Raw genomic sequence first — 26371 nt, forward strand, 5'->3', positions numbered from 1 at the left:
GGTCGCTGATATTCCACTTGTCGCAGCCATCGTGGATTTTCCGTTGCCCAATAGTGCATATACGCCGGTTTACGTTACGGCTGTTGGTGAATGACGCGTGCAAAAAATCTGTCATCGTCCCGTAATTTCTCTTGTGCCCAGGGGCAGAACTGTACACGACGTTCAACGTCGTCGCCATGCAATTCCTGGTGCATATAAATATGGTACGGGTGCAATGATGTTTTCGAGACTTCCGATTCTCGCGCAATATGTCTGCTACTGATGTGCCGATTAGCCGCGACAGCAGCTAAAACACTTACTTGGGCATCATCATTTGTTGTAGATCGTGGCTGACGTTTCACATGTGGCTGAACTCTTCCTGTTTCCTTAAATAACGTAACTATTCGGCGAACGGTCCGGACACTTGGATGCTGCCGTCCAGGATACCGAGCAGCATACATAGCACACGTCCGTTGGGCATTTTGATCACAATAGCCATACATCAATACGATATCGACCTTTTCCGCAATTGGTAAACGCTCCATTTTAACACGGGTAATGTATCACGAAGCAAATACCGCCCGCACTGGTGGAATGTTACGTCATACCACATACTTACACGTTTTTGACTATTACAGTGCCATCTATCATAAAGCGAAAAACTGGTCCCACTAAAACATTCATATTTCTTTACGTACTACACGAATATGTAATAAAAATGGGTGCTCTTATTTTAAAAAACGCAGTTGATATCTGTTTGAACTATGGCAGCGCCATATAGCGGGCCAGCCATAGAGCCATCTGGTTTCCCCCTTCAAGCTAGACGAGTTTCGTTCTTTGTAGTTTTTTCGTTTGAAGCTTATTTCGTGAGATATTTGGCCCGGTCACTATCAATGGACCACCCTGTAGATTCTGACGGCCCAATAAACTGGTGCATGTAAGAGATCTATTAAAGTTACATTATACATGCGACAGCAGGCGTATCTAGTTCGTTTCAAGACGACTCGCATAAAAACCGTAGTTTTCTTTCGCTCATACCCCGGTTTTTGTTGGTGATACAAATATAGGATCAAGTGTCCTCAATACTCCGTGGGCTAGGGGCCATTTGTATATCCAGTAGTGGGATCCTTGGTCACTAGCCTACAGTACATATTCGAACTATGAATGTTACACGCTTGCCGGCCAGAGTGGCCGAGTGGGTCTAAGCGCTACAGTCTGGAACCGCGCGACCGCTACGGTCGCAGGTTCGAATCCTGCCTCGGGCATGGATGTGTGTGACGTACTTAGGTTAGTTAGGTTTAAGTAGTTCTAAGTTCTAGGGGACTGATGACCTCAGCAGTTAAGCCCCATAGTGCTCAGAGCCATTTTGTTACACGCTTCCTCCTTCTTAGCATGCTTTGCATTTGACGTGGTCTACAGTGGGCTTTACGGCACAGTTAGTGCATAGGCGATTCCTCGGAAACGCCCACAAAAGGTTTTTTTACTTAATTGTCACCTTCACCGAAGGATCAAAACCTAGCCGAGTATTCCAAGCAAATGGCTGAAATTTTTACAACATATGGTATTCCTAAGATCGTGAAGACCTTCGGAAATCTTCTTGATATCTACTTCTAAACGTAAAATCCGGAATAAGGTGAGATTTAAATAATTTCTCAAATTTTAACGGTATATTCTCAAGACAGTTGTCTAGAGAAGCCTTACCCCATTTTCAAAAATCTTTACCCGTTTTGGAGAGACACCAAAGCTCAGACGCAGATTCCGAGATGGCTACGTCCAGCAAATGCCTAGTTTCCCTGCTGTTTTGGGGTAGCATTATGTGGAGCCGACGCACGCCGCTGGTGGTCATGTAAGACGCCGTAGCGGCTACACGATGCGTGAACGCCATCCTCCGACCATTAGTGCAACCGTATCGGTAGCATATTGGCGAGGCATTCATCTTCATGGACGACAATTCGCGGCCCCATCGTGCACATCTTGTAAATGACTTCGTTCAGGGTAACGACATCGCTCGACTAGAGTGGCCAGCATGTTCGTCAGACATGAACCCTACCGAACATGCCTGGGATAGATTGAAAAGGGCTGTTTATGGACGACGTGACCCACCAACCACTCTGAGGGATCTACTCCGAATCGCCGTTGAGGAGTGGGACAGTCGGGACCAACAATGCTTTGATGAACTTGTGGATAGTATGCCACGACGAATACAGGCATGCATCAATGCAACAGGGCGTGCTACTGGGTATTAGAGGTACGGGTGTGTACAGCAATCTGGACCACCACCTCTGCAGGTCTCACTGCATGGAGGTACGAGGTCCAATGTGTGGTTTTAATGAGCAATAAAAAGGGTGTACATGATGGTTATGTTGATCTCTATTCCAATTTTCTGTACAGGTTCTTGGAACCGAGGCGATGCAAAACTTTTTTGATGTGTGTATTTGGAATAAGAGAGAGCAAAAGGGAAACAGTGACAGTGTGAAGAGACTGGAGTAGCAGGAAAGAATGAAAGGGACTGTGGCTATGGCATAGGAGAAAATGACAGAGATTTGCAAAGAGCTGGACTGAATGAAAGAGTGAGAAAGGCCGAGGGGGAGTGTATTGGTATAAGCGACTTACAGTGACGGACTAGCGGAAGTGAGTGAGTTATAGTTAGGGTGCTGATGTAAGTCTGAGATGAGTTGCGTGTTGAAGAAAACGCGAATTTGCTTGCAAGCCAAAATTTTTGGGAAAATTTTAAAGGTGCTGGGGAAGTTAGAATGCGCCAGCTGGTACCTCTCTTTCCGGTCAGAGTCTTTTAACTATACAAGCACATATTCACTTTTTTGTGGTCCAATAGGAGCAGTTTTCACATGGTTATTATTTATTTTTCATCGTGTGTTTGAAAATTATAGAGAATTTTATAACGTAGCGTTTAAAACGTTATCAGATCAAGAGTATCCAGACACCTACTAGTGGACGTTAATGTAGGGTGCATTCGCATTTCACGTTCAGGACACGCTCAGTGAAGTGTTTGAATGTCTGAGAAGGAAAGCAGCCCATTCTTCCTCAAGAACCGAAACCAGAGAAGGTGATGTCAGTCTTTAGGGTCTGGAGCGAAATCGACATTCAGACTCTGTAGACGTGTTCCATTGGGCTTAGGGCGAGACGCTGGACAGACGATACGCATTCAGATTTGTTAGTGTCCACAAACCATTGGGGCTCAGAAAATCTGCTTTACGACAGGGAACACTGTCATGCTGATATAAACAGTCCCCGAATTACAAGAAAATCATCAGCTATATAAGGGACTGACGACAACGAAACTCAGTCCCGCATTTTCCAGCTATCGCCCTCACTCTCTCTTTTTTTTGTGTGTATGTTCAGCTTCAGGCTGGTGAAGGCAGGGTGCAGTCGAAACCAGAGGCCTGCCTCCGATTTCATTTTTATTTATTTCGTTTTATCTTTCATTTTCTGTTTATTTTGTTCTTTATCTACAAAATTTGGGTTTACCTGTAATACAAATTGACGTATTGTTTTTGTTAATATGAAGGCTTTGTACATAAAGCGGTTCTAGGCGCTCCAGTCCGGAGCCGCGCTGCTCCTACAGTCGCAGGTTCCAATCCTGCCTCGGGCATGGATGTGTGTGACGTCCTTAGGTTAGTTAGGTTTAACTAGTTCTAAGTTCTAGGGGACTGATGACCACAGCAGTTGAGTCCCATAGTGCTCAGCGCCATTTGAACCATTTTGTACATAAAGTAGGAAAACGTAAATCATCTCAACATAAAATAAATTTCTACTTCGTGTGTCCACCTTCCCACACGCGTGTGAACTGAACATGTAATAACAAATAAGAGAATGGAAATTCCTACAGTACTGCTTAAACAACGACCGCACGGTCAAAGGAATTCAAAATAACAATGAAAAACAAATCCTGCGCGCCATTTCACGCGTTCTTGCCATCTGCGGACAATGTTCATTGGTTCCGAGTCAATAGCCTTTCCGCCTCTATTGAAGGTGAACTACAGGGATCGTGTTCTGACCGGTACACTCCAACTTGGAGGAGGTTCATGAAGACACTGCGCAAGTAATTTGCGAAGAGCTGTTGATAGCAAGAGGGTGCTCAAGTGAGCTATGATTATCTTGGAGCTATTTCCAATAGTCAAGAACCTTCTTCTCGTCATCGTAGAATAAATGGTGAATCAACATGTCTTTGAACTGTGTGAGGGCGTGAGTCTTTGCGGTCAGGGAGTGAGCATCCCCCGGGGATAGGAGGCAGTGGCGATCAGTCGTGTGAGGCGGGACATGGAGGTAACAGGCGAGGATCTTCTGTACCAGCATCCATATGTCAAACGCTGTTCCACCTGTTAAACGGTGTTCGTCAGTGCCTTGGAGGTGGCACTGTGGACAGTGTGGAGAATCTGTCAGCCCAATATGGTGCAACTTGTAGCGCATCACGTATTTCCAGTTAACCGCAAGGTTGCTCTTATCCGTGTAGGGAGGACGAGCTGTTGGACTGCTCTCCACAGATCAGCCCATAGTGTGGCAAAGCTTTTACTCTCCGTCACATTGCGAGAGACAAATCTCAGCAACCAACGATAGATGTCTCTCACCTCTGGGGCTCGAGTGGTGGGCAGATCAGGGTGTATATAACTATTTTCGATTATGAATGTCGACATCTACATCTACATTTATACTCCACAAGCCACCCAACGGTGTGTGACGGAAGGCACTTTACGCGCCACTGTCATTACATCCCTTTCCTGTTCCAGACGCGTATGGTTCGCGGGAAGAACGACTGCCGGAAAGCCTCCTTGCGCGCTCGAATCTTTCTAATTTTACATTCGTGATCTCCTTGGGTGATTTTAGTAGGGGGAAACAATATATTCGATACTTCATCCAGAAACGCACCCTCCCGAAAGTATAGGTCGAACGAGTGTTTTGTAAGCCACCTCCCTTGTTGATGGACTACATTTTCTAAGGACTCTCCCAATGAATCTCAACCTGGTTCAATGGTTCAAATGGCTCTGAGCACTATGGGACTTAACATCTGAGGTCATCAGTCCCCTAGAACTTAGAACTACTTAAACCTAACTAACCTAAGGACATCACACACATCCATGCCCCAGGCAGGATTCGAACCTGCGACCGTAGCGGTCACGCGGTTCCAGACTGAAGCGCCTAGAACCGCACGGCCACACCGGCCGGCAATCTCAACCTGGCACCCGCCTTACCAACAATAAATTCTATATGATCATTCCACTTCAAATCGTTCCCTACGCATACTCCCAGATATTTTACAGAAGTAACTGCTACTAGTGTTTGTTCCGTCATAGTATAATCATACAATAAAGGATCCTTCTTTCTATGTATTCACAATACATTACGTTTGTCTGTGTTAAGGTCAGTTGCCACTCCCTGCACCAAGTGCCTATCCGCTGCAGGTCTTCCTGCATTTCGCTGCAATTTTCTAATGCTGCAACTTCTCTGTATACTACAGCATCATCCGCGAAAAGAGAGGGAGTGAAGTGCGCGGTCGTAACAGGTGGCGAAGTGGATGTCGGCAACAGTTCTTCGAAGAGACCGCCCATAAGTAAATTATGATGACAGGTCCTCAGTTTCGCCGTTGTGCGTAAAAGTGAGGATGCAGCCCACGCTCGTACATTTATAAGTCCTATTCCACATTAATGCGGAGGGAGGGTGACGGTGTCGTAGTGGACTTTCAATAGGAATCCAGAAGTAACGTAATATCTAAATGCTGCCTCTAGTCTATGTGCCATCGCTATCGGTAGAGGGAGCACCTGATTCGTGTCTATGAACTTAGTCGCAGTGTGAAGGTTAGTTTGACCAATGTTCCTTCCGGCCACAACCTGCCCCATCCTCCTACCAGCGTTCTCCACGCAGTCGCCAAACCCCAGGCGTTCCATAGGACTCCCACTGTGTTTTATCACTTCAGACAACAAGTTTCCACACAGCTATCTCAAGTGCCCCCTATCACTGACTACAGAAGAGTGTGTCTTGTGAGGAGCTGCCAAGATGCTAGCTGGACAGCTTCTAACACTTGCGAAGTCATGTGTGATTCCTTGCGGTGATTTCATTCCGTTTTTCACAGCTACCCTCTGCAACGATCTGCAGTTCCTGTCCTACACTATGTGTCATCTGTCTGGTCTTTACGTACCTGTGGGGTTTAGTGTACAATCACATCATCATCTATACGAAGATAGTAACTGTTCTCAAAAAAACAGATGCCATTGATGACCGTGCAGTTTCTTTAGAATAAATGATAATTAATTGGAACCCTCAGCTGCCGACAAGTGTTGTTGATATACTTCAATGGGGACAGGTGAAAATGTGTGCCCCTACCGGGACTCGAACCTGGGATCTCCTGCTTACATGGCAGACCCTCAATCCATCTGAGCCACTGAGGACACACATGAGTAGCGCGACTGCAGGGACTTATCCCCTGCACGCTTCCCACGAGACCCACTTTCCCAACTGTCCACAATCTACATTGGGAATGTCGGTCTCATCGGAAGCGTGCAGGGGTAAGTCCCTGCAGTCGCTCTTCATGTGTGTCCTCAGTGGCTCAGATGGATAGAGCGTCTGCCATGTAAGGAGGAGATCTCGGGTTCGAGTCCCGCTCGGGGTACACATTTTCTGCTGTCCCCATCGAGGTATATCAACAACACTTGTCTGCAGCTGAGGGTTTCAATTAATTATCATTTACATCGTCATCTGTCTACCTGCACCACTTTAGAGAAGTTGAAATATCTCTGATGCACATATTATTCCAGTCTATCCAATGATTAGTTCACATTCGAAGTCTCTAAGCTACCCTCAACGGCCCATTCTGCTGTTATTGCATCCCTACTGTCAACATGATACTCCTCGCCTGCTTGTATAATAGCGGCTAAAGTCCCTTTCATACCTAATGTCAATTTCGCTTTAGATAGTACACTCTGCCGGCCGGTGTGGCCGTTTGGTTCTAGGCGCTTCAGTCGGGAACTGCGTGACTGCTACGGTCGCAGGTTCGAATCCTACCTCGGGCATGGATGTGTGTGATGTCCTTAGGTTAGTTAGGCTTAAGTAGTTCTAAGTTCTAGGGGACTGATGACCACAGATGTTAAGTCCCATAGTGCTCAGAGCCATTTAGTTTAGTCTGGATACATTTTATCAGATGTGTATTTTCTCCTATTCGTAAGAGACGTATGTTGGTAAACCTGCCTGAAAAGTATCCATACAGTGTTAGCCACAAACGATACTTATACTGAAACTTCGTGACAGATAAAAACTTTGTGCCGGACCCAGACACGAACTCGGGGCTTTTGATTTTCGCGGGCAAGTGCTCTACCAACTGAGCTACCCGAACACGACTCACGACCCGTCCTCACAGCTTCAGTTCTGCCAGTACCTCGTCTCCTACCTTCCAAACTTCACAGAAGCTCTTCTGCGAACCTAGGCTGTGGCTAAACCATGTCGCTGCAATATCCTTTCTTCCAGGAGTGCTAGTTCTGCAAGGTTCGCAGAAGAGGTCCGGTGAAGTTTGAAAGGTAGCAGACGACGTACGGGCAGAACTGAAGCTGTGAGGACGGATCTAGAGTCGTGCTTGGATAGTTCAGTTGGTAGAGCACTTGCCCGCGAAAGGCAAAGGTCCCGAATTCGTGTCTCGGTCCGGCACACAGTTTTAATCTGTCAGGAAGTTTCATATCAGCGCACACTCTGCTGCAGAGTGAAAATCTCATTCTCGATACTTATACTGTTGTCAACTGTCTGAAACGTTACAATGAGTCTGATTCTGACTTGGTAAATAGGTACAATTTGATTGTTAACAGTTATCTGCAACTTTTTATAGAGCATGCATTGCCCTTTCGATTTTTATAAAGATCAGGCACTCTCAGCGCAACCTCAGCAGGGCAGGCTTTAAAATGAAGCAGTGGTTTCGAAAGATATTTACTGCAACTGTGACTGATTTAATAAAAAACGTTTCATAAAACGTAACTTAACTATGTTTGTGCGTGAGAAGCAGCGTGTTGTAATCGAGTTAGTATTCGAAGAGTTCGTTCTCAGATGCAGCTCTCTCTCCTTCACCATGAGATATCCAGATCACACACGAGAGCTGTGACGTCAGCAGCAATAAAACATTCTGTATTCAATATCACTGATCATTCTACACACAGTCTCATCTTGGCCCCGTGCGAATTTCATCTGTTTCCAAAACTTCAAGAACATCTTCGAGGACTTCACGTTGACAGTGATACAGTGATGAAGCGGTGGAAGCAGAGTTGAGGTTGTGGCTCCATCAGAAAAATCAAACATTCTACACTGACGGTATCAACAAACTGGTCCCACTTTGAGACGAATGTGTTTCTAGCCAGGGTGACTGTATTGAGAAATAAATACATAGACTTTAAGACTGAAGATGAAGAATGTTAACAATATTTGCTTCATTTAAGAAGCCTTAATATTTTTCAGGTAAAAAATTCGTGGTTACTTTTCAGCACGCTCTCGCTGTGAACGTATTGAGGACAGCAGGTGTTCCTAAATGAAAATGAATTTTTCAGTTGAATTATCCTGGCAGCTGTAGTCAAATGATATTATTCTTTTTGTACATAGTGGCTGAATTAATTCCAGTATCAGAGGCCAAATGGACCTTTGACAAAATATTCAATCTGACAGGTGATGACAGATGAAGGCCAGGAAACAAATATTGGTTGATTGTACTTTGGTGTAAAAAGGTAATTCCTTACAGCGTGAACCATTGAAAGGTACATGGTTTCCTTTCTGTATTATATCAGTAAATACATGAAAGAATACTTCAAAAAGTGTACATTCATATGGCTGCGATAATGACATAGTCTCCACTTCTTTATTTATAAGCCCACAGATAAGTAAAACCACTGATAAATAAATGACAACATGTATGTCAGCATAAGACTGTGATAATATTTGCAAGCTCAAAGAGAAGGTACGTACAGCATGAGTGCACAATTAACCATCTCCACGGCCCTAAACTGAGTTCCACACAAATCACTCACGAAGAGAATTTCCACTACATGCTGTCATGAGTCGCTGAACTTACCTTAACGAACCTGAATATCACAAGAAACGTTGACATCGCATTATTGGTGCGAGAGATTGTCACATGGAAAGAACTGCCCAGAAATTTAATTTCTAATGTCAAACGAGGAATGGCAACTCCTTAAGATGGTCTTTCATAACGCCGTTGACCAAGAAAATTCATATTATAAAGAAATGAAGTATCTCACAAAAAAGTTACAAAAACCACAATTAAGAAACCTGTCTCTGCAATGTATTTCTATTAATATTTCTTCCTCTTGGTTCCTGAGAAACTCGGAACTCCTGTGACAGTCTCACGAACTGCCTCCAGATGCTTGTATCTTGTACTACTTCTTCCTAGTTACTTACGCACACCCAGTTGCATATTGTTTTACTTTTATTTTTCCATGTATTGCTAGGTCTCCCATTTGGTCTCTCACCAAATTACTCGTCCACGAATATTGTTGAAACCACATGATACTCTTTCACTGTCATCTGTCGGCCTCTACGTTGAATTCTCCTGAAATTTGTTATGGTCATAATTGTGACTTGTTGTGATAGACTGTGGATTTTGGTTTGTATCTTCTCTTTCAGTTTTGCGGTATATAAGCGTGGTATGGACCGAACATTTGCCTATAAACTATGTTTTCACTTCATACCCTTAGACAAATCGTTGGATTGGTACACAAAATAACCTTCATCTTTAATGCACATGGTTTTCGGCCACGCTGAACTAAATAATTTCACAGAACATACTGACCAAATATTTACAAATTATCCTGCAAACTAACGTCTGCAAACGAGAGTTTACTCTTTTTCCATTTGAATGAGGCTAGGCAGACTAGATACAAATGCTGATTGACAGATATTGAATTGATACGCTAATCTTTGTCTCTGCCTCGTACAAAAATCACAGAATTTATGTCCATGACGCGAATAAAAACTGCAATCGTCATGAAAAATTATACGTAATGTACCCGCATGTAGCTACTGGAATAAAGAAACGTGCCAGGAATGATAGACGAATTAGCAGTACATCACACATAATAGATGGCTACATCTCGCCAAAGTAAAGCGCAAACTATGGCGCCGAAGTTAGTGTTCTTCACCAACGCTAGAACAGGATCAACTACGTGAAATCGCGACCACTTGGAGACACTTCTGTCTCCTCCCCGCACGTCGCTTCAAAGCTCACAGGGCGAGGCAGACTAGTGTCAAGTATCAAGAGCATCTTTAGAGATCTCACACGCCAGGAAAAACATGTGCGAAGCAGTTACATTGTAGTGCTGATTCGAGGCCGCGTTTCATTACTACTCTCGTCATGGTATGCGTCGAGGTATTTGCATTCATTGCGAGGACATCTCGACCAAACTTACCATTACTGGCAGAAAATAGAACGTTTTTCTGTAGGAAAGGAGTGATTTTAAGCAAACAGAGAATTTAGTAGTAATATATTTATAGTTAGCCGCCTTTCATTGAAAAGTAAGTCATTTGGCAGCAGTTGAAGTAGAACATCGAACAAATCTTGTACTAGCCAAAATATTTCACACTTCGTGTAAGTTTCTGGATAACAACGTGGTGGAAGGAAGACTGGAGTCGACATTTGAGTATCTTGTGCCAAAGCAAACCTCGAAGACTAACCGTTCGGACTGGAAGCAACACCACACCCGTTTGGAATCCTGGAAGCCATGGCTCCTTCAAACCTGAGAGGAATCAAGTTTCATTTTTTATTATTGGTGCTTGTTATCATAAGGCCATGTCTGGGTTAATATGAAATTAGACTTTTTATAGTAAGGCGCCTCCGAGTGAATGTGTGTATGATCATTGGTCAGTCTAACTGATGTTAATTTATTGCTCTATACCACATTCCACGCAAGTGTACGAGCATTTCTGCTAATAATTGAGTTAATGGAATTGAAATTGTAATATAGTCTGTGTCGGAGGCTAGGGCCTTTATGTTGGTTGGGTATGCCCTAGTCATTGCATTAGCAGTCGCTGATATTTCACCATTTCAATTTGTAAGTAATATTAAGGAGTGCTAAGCTTGTAACTTGTATCTGTAGTCGCTTCCGCAGTAAGCTAATATTTGTTACATCCTAGGCATTCACGTTTGTAGCCTAATTTGGGTGGATTACTGTTCCCTTCCGATGTGTACTATGAAGGTAGTTTCGCCAGCAGACGACGCGCTCCTGTTTTCTGGGCTTGGAGCTGAGACGTGTTTCCATTCTGCTGCGGCAACACTTCAATCGTCGCATGACGTCTAGGTTGGTTAACAATCTGGTGCCTCTACCAGCCGCATCGTGTTAGCTCCAGTTCAGTTAAGTACAGCTGATCGTTTGATACCTGCCATGACAGATTGTCACCAGTTAATCGAGAACTTTTAATCTACACAATTTAGAAATTCGGTAAGCACATACGCTTTCAAGCATGTTCCAGAAGCTCCAAGTGCCTCCTCACTTTACCTGTTCTTTAACTACATGTTTAAACCTTGCACCCTTGTTGCTACTTTGGAGCTTGTTACGTTTTAAGGTCTTTTACTTGTGAATACGAAATTTTGAGCTTTTTCTTTCATCCAGAGTCATTAAAAAACTCCACTCATTGTAATACTTGCCTACTTGTTGCCTGTTGGTTGTGACAGACACCTGCTGTATTTGCCAATTTTCTTGTATTTTGGGCAGTTGTATGTTTACTTAAGGGCCATTTTCAATGTTTCTTCTGGTGTGTACCAGCTGGGAGCGGCATTTAAATTGTATGCCTTCCCAGTTTACCTTGTATTTTGGGGGACTGTGTATTTTACTACTCAAGGGACTTTATTAAGACTTATATTTTGTTAAGGGCTTTCCAACAGCACTATCAATGGCGTGACTTGTTATCCTTTCTGTATATTGGATGGGCGTTATCTGTTTGTTTAGTGTGTTATCCATGTTTGTGAATTGTTAGTACATTTAGTGACAATCGTTTTTAATTCATTTTACTGATGAAACTCAATTTGTTAAACCCACTTGCAGCAGCACTTAGTTGGTGTGACTTCTTACTTGTATTTGGAGACTGTATATTTCTGGCTTCAAGCCCTGATCCTAATGGTACAAACTGTTTACGTGTTTCAAGTTTTTTAAATTACTGAGAGCATTGTTACACTTTAGCAAGGTTTTTTAAATTGTAATTAAAATTACTGATATTAAGCAATACAATGTATTCCATGAAACAACAAATGACGAAATATGTGGGTCCACCTTCCACGTGTTTTCCCATAAAATCATCCCACCATTGCAGTGGTGATGGCCAAAATACGGAGACATATCCTTAAAAGTAGCTGAGGACTGGGCATGATTGCTCGAACAGAATCTGATCGAGAAATCTGACGAACCTGAACAATACCAAAACCGAACAATCTCCGACTGTGCGGGATTCCTGAGAATAACACAGAGAATGCATCCGATTTAGTGATCAGTCTTCACCAAGAGAAGGAAGCCAGCAAGTGATGACACAGATAAAAGTCATGGAGTGGCGTATAGTCTTCTAAACTTTGATCCACAACAGTGAAGTTCGTGTCGTTCAGGAAAAGCCGTCTGGGGAAAGGAAAAGTAATTCACTAAACAGAGCTATAGTAATCTGTGCACAACTATATAAAAAGCAAGATAAGCTGAATAAAAACAAAGTGTACTGTTAATGGTTGTAATAATTAGCAATGAAAAACCGATTTAGAGAAATCATTAGGGTTTGGACCGTCGTATTCCCGACTGTCAGTCCAGTGTGCTAATCCGTCCTCATGGCGAACCAGATGTGATTTACATCAGGCGCCACCGCTACGCCACGTGCAAACAGCGGCCAATAGCCACTCCCTCCGGTTTCGTATATAGGGACCCGCTCTGCCCTAGTCCAGCATCTAGAGGGTTGGATCCCCTCCTTCGAAAGCGTCAGATTGCAAAGCCTGGGCTACTCTCAGGGTGGAATCTCCGTCTTCGAAGATTGTGTCTGTCTGTCTGTGTGCCCGCCGCTTGCTGCTGTCGCTGTTCGTCCGTCTATCCGTCCGTCCGCCTGCCTGCCTGCTCGCTGTCCATCGCCGTCGCCGTCGTCGTGACCGCTGCCGCTGCCGCCGCCGCCGCCGCCGCCGCTGCCGCTACCGCCGCCTGCTGTTCGTCCGTCTGTTCGCCGCCGACCATCGCCGACGCCGCCGCCGCCGCTGCCTGCTGCACGTCTGTCTGTCCGTCGCCGTTCGTCTGCAATGAGTACTCCCACCTCCACCGTCATCTACACCTCCCCCTCCCCCTCTCCCACAGTCACTTCCTGGAGTGCCTCTCCTGGCCTCCCTCCTAACTTCTCCCCCTCTCTTCCCCCACTTACCCATACCCCTATCTCCTCCCCCGCTGTATACCCACACCTCTACACCCTTCCTCCAGCCTCCACACCCTCAACAGCTCCCACTCCTACCCCCGCCCTCACGTACGCCGCTGTTGCCGCCTCTGCTGCCGCCCCTCAGGTGGTTGGCTTCCCCTCTCTCACCGACCCCGTCGCTTCGTCTTCTGCATCTCCCTCACGCATCATGTCGCACCGAGCCACCATCGCCACCACTGAACCAGCTGCTTCTCCCGGTGCCTCCACTACGCCACAGGGATCTGCCACCCGCCACCTCCCTCTCCTCCCCATCCCTCTCCCCTCCTCCCAGCCTCCAGTCTCCAAAACACCCCAAAAGCGCGTCCTATCCGACTCTGGTCCCGCCACTTCACACAAGAAATCAACACCACCACCCCTCCTCCTGCCACCCATACCTTGGCCCCCACCCTCCACGTCTTTGTCCTGTCAACTCCCGATCCTAAGTTCCTCGACGCTCGTACCCTCACCAAGGAAATACGGAGGTACTTACCTGGTGCTCCCATCTCCCAACTCATTCCCCGCAGGGACTCAGTCCTTATCAAGTCCCCGTCCCCATCCTTTCACACAGACCTCCGGCGAAAACTGCCACGAGTTATGTTTGGCCCCCACGCCTCTCTGACACCTGAAACGTCCCCTTTGAACAATTATACAGGACTGTGCTTAACCTGACACACAATATTTTTAGCGCAACGCAATCTGACTTTCAAAATTTCCTACTAAAGAATGGCCCTGACAAACATTAAACTATACCTTTCACAAATCACTTACCTCACAAAAATCTTCGCTGCTCAAGCTACTGCAATACAGCGAGCGCCACTACTGCCAGCTAAATAAAGGATTCAAACTACTGAAGGCACTAACTACTGATAGGGATAGTTAGCAAATGAAAGATATTAATAGAGAACAAACAATGTATTTACCTTGATATCATCATATATAAATATATCAGTTCATGAAAAATTACAAAACTCCGCCATCTCTCTCCCCACATCCACCACTGCTGGCGGCTCACCTCCAACTGCGCAACGCTACGCGCTGTTCACATCCAGCTGCCGCTGCCCAACACTACAATGGCAGACAACAATGCAAACTAGCGACAGACTGCACACAGCACAGCCAGTGATTTTCATATTGAGCGCTACGTAACGTTGCCAATAAGAAAACATAAACAGCCTACTTACATAGCCCCCATGCTCCCCACAAAAATTTTTACAAATGGTGTTGGGCACTGGCCAATACAGATTTGACAAAAATTTTTCACAATTACAGTAACAAAGATATAAAATGCACACACTTATTAATATTATGTTGGTCAAAAGATCAAAATTTCTCACAATCCATAAAGACAGTCCACATTGTTCATTACGGTAATCACAGGTTTTTTTTTCACAAAGTCTCATTAGCAAAAGAAATTGCACACAGAAGTAGTGGATTTCCATGCAGTCTTGAAGAAGTAGTGTTGTCCTTCCAACGGAAAGACAGTGCTGACTCTCGACATGCTGACAGGTAATGGGCCACAATGGAGCAAACCCATAGCAGAGTCATTCGAAGTTTTGAAGAGTATTGGTAGGTAAGTCATCACAGAGCAGACCCACTGTAGTCCTGGTAGAGATTACGGTATTGGTGGGCCACCAGAGGTGCAGACCCACTGTAGTCCTTGTAGAGATGGCCAGCAGCCATCTGTTGCGATTGTGCAGGTGCACATTCACCATCAAAGAGTCTTGCAGAGAATATAGCAAGTCCATAAACCACCACTTGTGCACTCACAAAGTTTTTGGAATTGTCCTTAGAACGAGCAATGCTGTTATCCAGTCCCTTGCTGAATCATTAACACACATGCAAACACTATCAGTCCCTACTTCTCACATATTGTCCATATACTATGACCAACAGAAACGTGTGCAGTGAAATGTAACTAACAAGTTAATAATATCATGAACTGGTGACAATTACAATTTTATAACATAAGAATACAATTACAAAGGTACAAAATACATCATTAAAAACATAACAATATAGATAACATTTGTAGTAAAACAGGCGTTACAAAAGAATAGAAATAAACATATACATCAGTGTTACAAAAAGTGTGACATAAGTACATACATAAAATAATGAGAATAGTTTTCGAAACATTAATTTCACACATGAACATTGAAACAGAACAGAATTGTAAACAACTTTACAAAGAAAATAACATATTATTAATGCAACTTATATTTGAGGATAACAGTATTCCTCATCATAGTGAATGTAGCTTAATATTAAAAGAAGAAAAAATTCTATGAAACTACACAGAGACAGGAAGAAAACAAATACTCAAGGGTACACAAACACATAGTGGGATAACACCAATAGGAAAGGACAGGGTTCGTTTTCAGTGTAACATTTGGTACTGCAGTCCAACCCAAAACTTCATTCCATAGATCTTTCGTCTTATTTCAACCTTTGCTTCCACCAAAAAAATCTTATCCAAGCATGCTTTCTGTATTCCGTTCATATTTCTTTCAAAATAATTATTTCTGATTGTACAATACTCATTTGGGCCCAAATCCTTTTTATATAACTTCGCAATGCATTCTTTACCTATTCTCCATAGTCAGTTTCTCATATAGTCTACCCCCTCTTAAGCTAACTTAAATCTACTGAGCTCAGATGCTAAACTAAGGGACGAGGCAATGCAGCAGCACGTAAAACAATTATTATAAACAGCAATAAAAAAATGGAAAATTGCAAAGCAAGCTACAGTATAAATTAGTAAAAGTCAAATTCAATAACACTATGCCTGGCAAACAGCAGCAACTTATACCTAAACATGACATAGCGCAAGCAGAAAAAATATTACACTAAAATGGCCATGTCTAATACCTATGTCACATCTTAACATTAGAGTGATGCATCACGAGAACTTACACTAGCAGATAAGTTACCAAATGGTAAAGAAATTATTTATGCAATTCCTGTGAAGGGAAATGTCTATTTATGTGCCCTCGTTTTCTTGTAAGTAGATCATAAATTTCCTATTGACTGGATCTGTAGGCATAAAATAACTATATTAGTACATATATTAAATTTTATTTTAACCAATGCTGCAGTGCAGCTAGAAACTTGATATTAAACAAAATGTGTAAATAAATACATAAAGCAAGCCATCTGGCATTTTTCTTAACTAGCAAGACAATAGCTGTGAAATGTTTCTCATCGTTTCATTAGGCATTTCAGTAAAATATCATAAATTACGAGCTCCACAGTATGCTTTCAACAAGGAGATGTCAGTAGCGCGGACAATGGCCTTCCCTTTCTGTTTTTTTTACCTGTGCTTCTGACGAGGCACTCACACTAATGGCTTGTTCTCCAGGTGTCTGACACACCTGGGTGCCCACGACGCATTATGTGCAGGTGGTCACTTAACTTTCGTACGGAAATATTTACGACAGCAGTTTCTGCTACCGTCTCACATAGAAATATTTCACAGGTCAAGAATTAGCGTTGCAAATCTGTAGAAACAAAATGCTATAGATATAACAGTGTCCAAAAAAATTTTCGTCTGCATTGTAATACATTCACGAATATACACACACATTTCATAACTCTTAAAGTACGATTCTTGGTTTCCAACAACCTTTTCCACAAATCAGAGTCCCTAAACACTACTCATTATTCCTTACCTTATTCGTCGACACTTCTTCAGTATTTCATCATAAGAAATACGTAGCATAATAAACATTCCTCAACAACATAATACACATCGTCGTCGTAATAATAACATCATAACACCTCAGTCAAATCTCAAAATCGTCGTAGCTTCCTCCAATAATTTCTAAGCCTAAAAAGAATTCTCTGCTCATTTAAATAGTGTCATCTACCTCAAACGTACTTTAAAAATCATGATCTCATACCCAATATATCATTCAAAGCTCTCATAGTATCACAGTGATTCCGAAAAAATATGAACAGTTTACAAAGTACAGACAAAATACAGTTTCATAAGTGTGAAGTTATCCAACGGTGTAATTACGTTGGATATTTAACTTCAAACATTGTTGCATGGTAACAGTTTCTAAAGCATACTAGTAACGTGAAGTGAAACGTTTTATGGCAAAGACAAAGTTAAAAGGCAGATTATCTGTCAATAAATGGTTTTACATGAGAAATGTGGTGTAAACCTTTACTCTTCCTAGTACGCAGAGTTTCAACTTCAACGCAATTATCATGTGGTATACGTCGGATTCTGTAAGGTCCATTGTAAACTAGAAAGAATTTGTGACTCAAGTGTTTCTTCTTATGTGACAATGAATGAGCTTTAATGAGAACTTTCTGACCAATACATAATTTCTTTGCATTTGCTTTGCCGTTTAGTTTTCTCCGTTTGTCTGCTGCAGATTTTATATTTTTAAGAGCCAAATCAATTATGTCTTTGTGTCGAAGTTTACGTGTATTCGGGAAAGGTACAAGCTCTCTGATTCTGTTCGGAGGTTCCACATTCTTCAGTACAAGAGTAGGTGGTAAAGCAGTGGAATCATGAGGCATTTCATTCAGCACATTTTGAAATAAGTGTAAATATCTGTCCCAATGCTGATGCTTTCTGTGACAATAAAGTCTGCAAAGCTTATTGATTTCTTTCATAATCCGTTCAGACGGGTTGCAATGTGGTGAGTACAATGAAATAAAAACCGGTTTGATTTTATGGTTGCGAAGCATGCGTGACCAAACAGCAGATCTGAATTGCGGTCCGTTATCTGAAATGACTTTACTAACGTGTCCAACTTCACGTAAGAAATTTTTAACAAAGGCGTTGGATACAGACCGTCCAGTGGCTTTACGTAACGGAGTGAAAGAAACAAATTTTGAAGTAAGTTCAACAGCGACTAGAACGTACGAAAATCCATTGGATGTTCTGACAAGCGGTCCCAAGAGATCAACAGCAGCAAATTCTTTTAATTTAGAAGGAATGATAGGAAACAACGGAGCACGATGTGAGACAGTAGATGGTTTCGCCTTTTGACAAAGTTTACAAATAGACAAGACTCTTCGAATTCTTTTTTCCATATTGTTAAAATAACAAGTCGTTCGAAGAATATGATAACATTTTCGTGGACCAAAATGTGCGTAGCTGAAATGAATGTACCAAATGAGCTTATTAACAAAATCGTCAGGAATGCAAAGTACCCATAGCTTGTCATCAACAGTGCAGCGTTTGAACAGTATGTTGTTTCTAACCAGATAATAATGCCGAATCTGTGTGTGTGTCTTTTCATGCCATTTGCTCTTGATGTCTTTCCAAATCGGATCTTTATCTTGCTCATAAGCAATGTCCTTTAAAGATGTGGTGATGAAGTTTTCAAAGGCGACTTTCTGAATGTAAAGAATACTGAAATTTTTCTCGAGGTTGCCTTCTGTGGTACTTTTCTCAAGCCCAGCCGGTGCGCGTGACAGTGCGTCCGCAACAATGTTCTCCTTGCCGGGAATGTAGACTATTGTGAAGCGGAATTCTTGCAGAAACAATGCCCAACGTTTTAACCTGTCATGATTTAATTTTGAAGACATAAGAAATTGTAATGCACGATGATCACTGTATACTTTTACGTGCTTACCAGAAAGAAAGAAACGGAATTTGTTAAATGCCCAAACGATAGCTAAAGCTTCTAATTCAGTAACGGAATAATTTTTTTCAGATTTTGTTAGCACTCGGCTAGCAAAAGCAATGGTTTTCTGAATGGTAGTGTCATTTTCTATGGCTTCTTGAAATAAATGGGCACCAAGACCGACTTTAGAAGAATCCGTGCTAAGGCAGAAATCTTGTGACAGATCTGGATGAGCTAAGATTGGCGCGTGAAGTAACGCTTCTTTCAAAGAATTGAATTCCAACTGTGCTTGTTCGTCCCAGTTCCAAATAGTATTTTTTCCAGTGAGAGAACAAAGTTTTGGTGTAGCTAGAATTTGCATATTCAGAAAACGACGGTAAAAATTTACGAGACCTAGAAAACTGCGGACTTGTCTTTTTGTGGATGGAACTGGAATGGCTCTGATTGCTTCTAACTTTTCAGGATCCGGCTGAATGCCTTCAGAAGAAATAATATGTCCCAAAAACTTCACCTTTGTCCTACCGAATTCAGACTTTTCCAAGTTAACTGTAATTCCAGATTCTGCAAAAATATGTAACACGCTGTTGAGGATGCGATTGTGTTGTTCCCATGAGGCTTCTGCTATCAGAATATCGTCCACATATAAGGTGATGTGACGTTTTAAGAACTCAGGTAATATGGAATTTAGCCCGCGAATGAATGCTGCCGAAGAAATGTTCAAACCAAAGGGAAGTTTCCGAAACTGATAACAAACGCCGAAACAAAGGAAAGCTGTGTATTTTCTACATTCTGGATGAAGTTCGATCTGATAAAAGCTGGATCTGAGATCAATGGAAGACAACACTTTTACACCATTAAAATTTTGAAGAAGTTCTTCTAACGTTTGCGGCCTGTCTGTTTCAGGAATAATGATCGTATTGATTTGTCTCGAATCTAAGACAAGCCTGATCGATCCATTTTTCTTCTCAACAACATGTAATGGATTGTTGTATGAGCTTACTGCAGGCTCAATAATGCCCTCATTAAGCATAGATTGTATTTCTGTTCTAACACGGTCCCTATAATGTGCTGGAATTACATATGGTCTAACACAAAATTTAGTATGCTCACGAACACGAAATTGGTATTGAAATCCCTTGATTGTTCCTGTTTTGTGAGTAAAAACTGTGGAATGTGCTTGTAAAATCTCAAAAAGGTCTTGCCTATCATTGTCATTACAATTCTCAATTGTTTGAATTTTATTCTGAATTAACTTATTAGTGTCAAATGCGCCGTCGATATCATCCCTGTCAGTACTTGCAGAGTGATTGTTAGTGTCAAGTTCCGTAGAAAAGTCCGAACTGTTGTCTAACAGAAGGTAAAGCCGATTAATTTCCTCGTCATGGTTTGAGAGCCAATCTTCAAATTTCAAAGCTATTGACTTACCTTCTTTCTCTAAACTTATTTCAGCATCGTGAAAGTTTAAGATTGCTTTGTATTCATTCAAAAAGTCTACTCCCAATATAATTTCCGTCGACAATAATGGAACAATGAGAAAGTTCATAGTGAAGCTGTGGCTTTGACAAAAGAATTCTAAATTGGTTTGTTGGCGTACATCTACACTTTTTCCAAAGATTGCACCTTGTAATTTAATCTTACGTAACGGAAGTGTGGGGCAATCGTTCGATTTGTTGCATTTGCTAAAGGCTGTTTCACTGATTACTGAGATGGGACTGCCAGAGTCAAGTACTGCCGTAAATTTTACGTCATTTACTGCAATGTGAATCACAGGATATGCAACGTTGTTATGTTTTACGTCGTGTTCTTGGAGTAAAATGTCCCTAATGTCTTCCATTTTTACGTAATTACTAGCTACGGCAGCTGCGTCGTTAGTTTCATACGTGCGTTTTGTGGCTGCCTGCGGTATGAGTCATTGCCTATTGTCTCTTTGTTGGCGCGCGTCGTTATTGGGATTTGGAGACCTAACTTCTACAAATTCACCGTGACGAGAGGGCCCTGCTCTGTTTGAATCCCTCCAGTTCTGATGCAGTTCAGGTCTGTCGTTACGATCATATCGTCTGTCGTCATGTCGGTAGATTCCATAGTTTCTTTCCTGTCGGTCACATGGTGGAGAATTTCTCCCTGAATCGCAACTGCGCGCTGGTCCGTTGCGTCTAAAGTTATTCTGTCTCCCTTGATAGTATTTATTTTGGTTCCCATATTGTCTGTTTCTCTTATTGTCTCTGTGATAGTCACTACCACGGAGAGGTGATCTTTCCCTGTAGTTATTACTACTCTGCCAACGGTTGTCATACGGGTGGTGTCTGTTTTGGTCACGATTTGTGTTGTGAGAATAGCCTTGTCGTGTAAAGTTATTACTTCTTTCATCGCGGAATTGCGACGGATGTGACCTGTAATTGCTGTGTTCCTGGTTTCGCGTTCCGCGATTGTCAGTGTCAATTTCTAATTCTTGTAAGAGTCCCTGAAATGCTTCAATGTCGTCTTTGCAACGTCCTGCCAAAATAATATGTCGTAAATGTTCAGGCAGTTTGATTAAGCAAATGCGGATGAGTTCTGAGGGGCTGTATGGGTTTGAAAGATACTGATTCTTATGCAACATGTCTTCAAAATATTTCATAAGACTGGAAAATTCAGATTGTTCGAAACGTTTCATCATTATGATGCTATGTTTTACACGGTCTTGTGTGGCTTGAGACCAATATGCTGAGAGGAAGGCATGGTAAAACTCTCCTTCACTGTGGCAATCGTGAATTACCGATCGCATTCTTACAGCTGGTTCATTCTCTAAGTAGCCACACATAAATTCTAATCTGTGTTCCAACGACCAGTTGGGAGGAAAACAATGAGAGAATTGATGGAGCCATGCTTGTGGATGAATGTCGTTGCCAGAATTCTTAAATGTTTTGAATTTACGTGTAGTAATGAACAGCTTATAGTCAAAATCATCATGTCGGCGAGTCGCATATCGGTCATTGTTAGGTCGTGTCGGCCGTTCCCTCTCAAAATTCGGTGCACATTCCCAATTTCTTTCATTACTTCCGAAATGCCCTGTGTTATTTTGTGTCTGTTCCGTATTTGTATGTCCCTCTTCCCGTATTGGGGCGCGAGTGTCCTCTGAAATACGTAATTCTTGTACTACTTGTGCCAACTGATCTTGCACTTCCCGGATTTCTCTTTTGTACTGTGTATTGATTTGATTTTGATTTTGTTTGAATTTTCTAATTTGTTCATACTCTTCTGTGTCAGTGAAGGCTACAGCTGTTGTGTCATTCAGATCATCATCTACCTTTGTAGATAAGTTAGTGAACTGATCTGAAAGTTCGGCTACTTTATCCGATAGTGAAATCATTTCCTCTGTATGTTTTTCTGAACCAAGTTTCAGAGTGTCCATTTGTGTTGCAATCGTGTCTACTGTGTCTTTTAAGTTTTCTTGACTTTTTGCAAGTTGCGTAACCGTATCGGTAGATGCAACTGAGTCAAATTTTGCTTGTAAGGTCTCATGATTTTCATGAACAATAATTTGCAGTTCTTTTATGGCTGCTTCGTGATTCTGTAATGCATTTTCATGACGCGAAAAAATAGGTTGGAAATGCTCACAAATTTGTGTTTTTACGTCGTTACAGACTTTTTGACATTTCGATTCAATGTGATGTAACTCAGCAGTTAAATCCTCACGTGTTCGTTCAAGAGTTTGCTCCAATGAGTCTAACTTTTGAAGCTTTTGCTGTGTTTGTCTCTGATTTTGTTCCATTGTGTCTAACTTTTGAAGCTTTTGCTGTGTTTGTCTCTGATTTTGTTCCATTGTGTCTAACTTTTCAAGCTTTTGCTGTGTTTGTCTCTGATTTTGTTCCATTTGTTGCATTAATTGCAATAATAATGTATTAGTGTCTGGAATCTGTTTCTCTACACTTTTCGGCAGTGCATTTGCACCGACAACATTCACATTTTGACAAGCAGAAAATGTGTCTTGACTTATTTGAGAAAACGGTGATGACCCAAAACCTGAATCTACAGTATTTGCGAAATTGTGTCCTGTCATTTCGGATTCCTGAGGCGAGCTGTTGCCGACCGATCGATCGATAATGCTTCCCTCTTCACTAATTGTTTCACTGACCGTGCCATTGTTTGCCGCCCGCTCCATTTCCCTATGCACGATTACCAAATTACTACTTTGAACATCAGTTAATTCATTACTCTGCGGCGCTAACACACTGCCTTCATCTTCACTGTCATTTCTCAGTTTACTTTGGAGCCTAGTATTACGTTTTTCGCACGCCATTATTGTCACAGTATTTCACACGACAACACAGAAAAACACAATTTGAAGATCAAAAATAAGAGAACACATTAACATAGCACTGAAAATAATATCTAGTTATTTGCAGCTGCGAAATACTTGGTGCAAATCTACATGCATTCCACACTGTTTTACTGTACAACAATGAAAGACTGCAACTACAAAGGAGATTTTCTCTATAATTACGCGCTAGCAATAAACAATAGCTACACTAATTACACAAACTACAAGAAAAAATCAGAAGATTCCAGTGAGGTATCCTAAGCTAAGGGTCGACATATGAAACGTCCCCTTTGAACAATTATACAGGACTGTGCTTAACCTGACACACAATATTTTTAGCGCAACGCAATCTGACTTTCAAAATTTCCTACTAAAGAATGGCCCTGACAAACATTAAACTATACCTTTCACAAATCACTTACCTCACAAAAATCTTCGCTGCTCAAGCTACTGCAATACAGCGAGCGCCACTACTGCCAGCTAAATAAAGGATTCAAACTACTGAAGGCACTAACTACTGATAGGGATAGTTAGCAAATGAAAGATATTAATAGAGAACAAACAATGTATTTACCTTGATATCATCATATATAAATATATCAGTTCATGAAAAATTACAAAACTCCGCCATCTCTCTCCCCACATCCACCACTGCTGGCGGCTCACCTCCAACTGCGCAACGCTACGCGCTGTTCACATCCAGCTGCCGCTGCCCAACACTACAATGGCAGACAACAATGCAAACTAGCGACAGACTGCACACAGCACAGCCAGTGATTTTCATATTGAGCGCTACGTAACGTTGCCAATAAGAAAACATAAACAGCCTACTTACACACCCTTCCTTTCCGCTCAGCCCGGTGATCACAGAGGATGAAGTGTTGGTAGAACTGAACTCCCACCCGGACTTGGAAATCCGCTCTGCCTGCCGTATTCACAATGCCTCTGGTCCCACCTACCTCATGTGGGTATTCCCTGAATCCGCCCCATCCATAGACCATCTCCTCACCGAGGGTGCCCTGATGTACCACCGTCGCCACCCTGTTGAATCCTCCAAATCCCCTCCCCAATCCTACCATTGCCAGCGGTGCCTGATGTACAATGACCACTTGACTCCCAACTGCAAAAACCCCCCCACCTGTCCCCACTGCAAGGCCTCCCACTTTCTTAAGAACTGCCCCAACCTCGCTGCTCCTCCTTCCTGTAATACCTGCAATGGCCCCCATCCCACATACTCCCACAAGTGTAAGGCTAAACCCCCTCCAGCCTCCCCTGAACTTACAGTCCCAGTTCGCCCCGTCGATCCCCCTGTCCATCCCAACAATTCCCTCCGTCCACCCCCCACGGCCGAGGGCATCATCCGGTTCATTACCATTGTACTCCAAAACATTCACCCTTTTCAGCGCCCCCACACCTTCCGACAAATCTCCCGTGCTGCTCGCTCTGTTTTCCACCTGAACACCTTCGCCACTTACTCCCACAACCAAGCCCACTTCACCTTCACCCGCCTCGACACCCTAGTTTAAGTCTCTTCCCTTCCATCTCTTCCCCTCCTCCTTCACGTCATGGCGCGGCACGAGTCTCACATCCTCTTCCAGAACATCCGCTCCTTCCGCTCCAACAAATACCTCCTCATGCACACCCTCTCCCACCACCAGGTTGACAACTTCCTCTTGAACGAAACCTTTCTCCAGCCCCACCATTCTATCCACACCTCCCCCTATCTCCTCCACCGCACTGAAGCTCGTGGTCCTCGTGCGCAGGGTGGAGTCGCTATTGGCCACCTTAAGCATATCCCTGTCCGGCCACAACCTCTCCTCAATGACCCCACTGAACACCTTATCCTTAGCGTCTTCTTCCCCTCACTCACCATTACCTGTGCCACCATCTATGTCCGCTCCACTGCTCCTCTTCCTTATGACTTTATCTCACACATTGACCACACCTTCTCCACCTACGTGATTGCCGCCGACCTCAACATCCATAGCCGCACTCCTGCTGCCCTTCAGAGGTGGCATCAGTTCCTCTCCACAATCCAAAGTGACCTTTTTCCCCTTCCCCAGCACACCCGACCCGAAAGTAACACCACCCCTGTTGTTGTCATTGCCTCCGCCAACCTCCTTGGGCGTATCACTGTCGCCGTCCTTGACCCCACAGGTAGCGATCACCTCCCTGTCCTTCTCGCCATAACATCTGCAAACGGCCCCCCTCGGGCTCCGCACCCTTCAACCCCTCCCAAGGTCGTCCATGACTATCGCCGTGCCAACTGGGATGCCTACCGGGACTCTATCTCCACCCAGGTCGAAAGCCACCCTCTTACCTATCGCCGTCCTGACGACATTGTCCACGCCTCGTCCTTCCTTCAGAAGGTAATTGCTGACGTAGTGGAGGCCCACGTTCCTACTAAAACCATCCACCCACACCGTCCCACTCTCCCTCCACGGGCTGTCCTCCTCCTCCTCCTTCCTATGTCACCCTCCACTACACCAACTCCCGTATCTTTTATCCCACGGCTGGCGTCCCCCAGGGTTCTGTCCTCTGGCTCTGCACGCTGCACCCCCTCCCAAGGTCATCCATGACTATCACCGTACCAACTGGGATGCCTACCGGGACTCTATCTCCACCCAGGTCGAAAGCCACCCTCTTACCTATCGCCGTCCTGACGACATCGTCCACGCCTCGTCCTTCCTTCAGAAGGTAATTGCTGACGTAGTGGAGGCCCACGTTCCTACTAAAACCATCCACCAACACCGTCCCACTCTCCCTCCATGGGCTGTCCTCCTCCTCCGTGAATCCCGCTTCCTCTGTCGCTCTTTCCTGCGCACTCGTGACAGGGATACACTCCAACGCCACCGGCAAATACAGCGACATGTACGGAACCTTATTACAACAAAGAAACGCTAAGACTGGCGCCAGACCTGCACACGACTCAACGCCACCCTCCCTATCAACACCTCCAAGTACTGGTCCGCCATTCATCGCCTTACTGGTTCCCTTTCCGCTCCCCACTAGCCCCTTCTCCATAACGTTCGCCCCCTTCCTGACAACCTCAGTAAGGGCAACCACTTCGCTTCCCACCTTTCCGAGGTCTTCTCCATCCCAG

This window comes from Schistocerca americana, chromosome 7 (assembly GCF_021461395.2).
Source record: "Schistocerca americana isolate TAMUIC-IGC-003095 chromosome 7, iqSchAmer2.1, whole genome shotgun sequence".
Taxonomy (NCBI): Eukaryota; Metazoa; Arthropoda; class Insecta; order Orthoptera; family Acrididae; genus Schistocerca; species Schistocerca americana.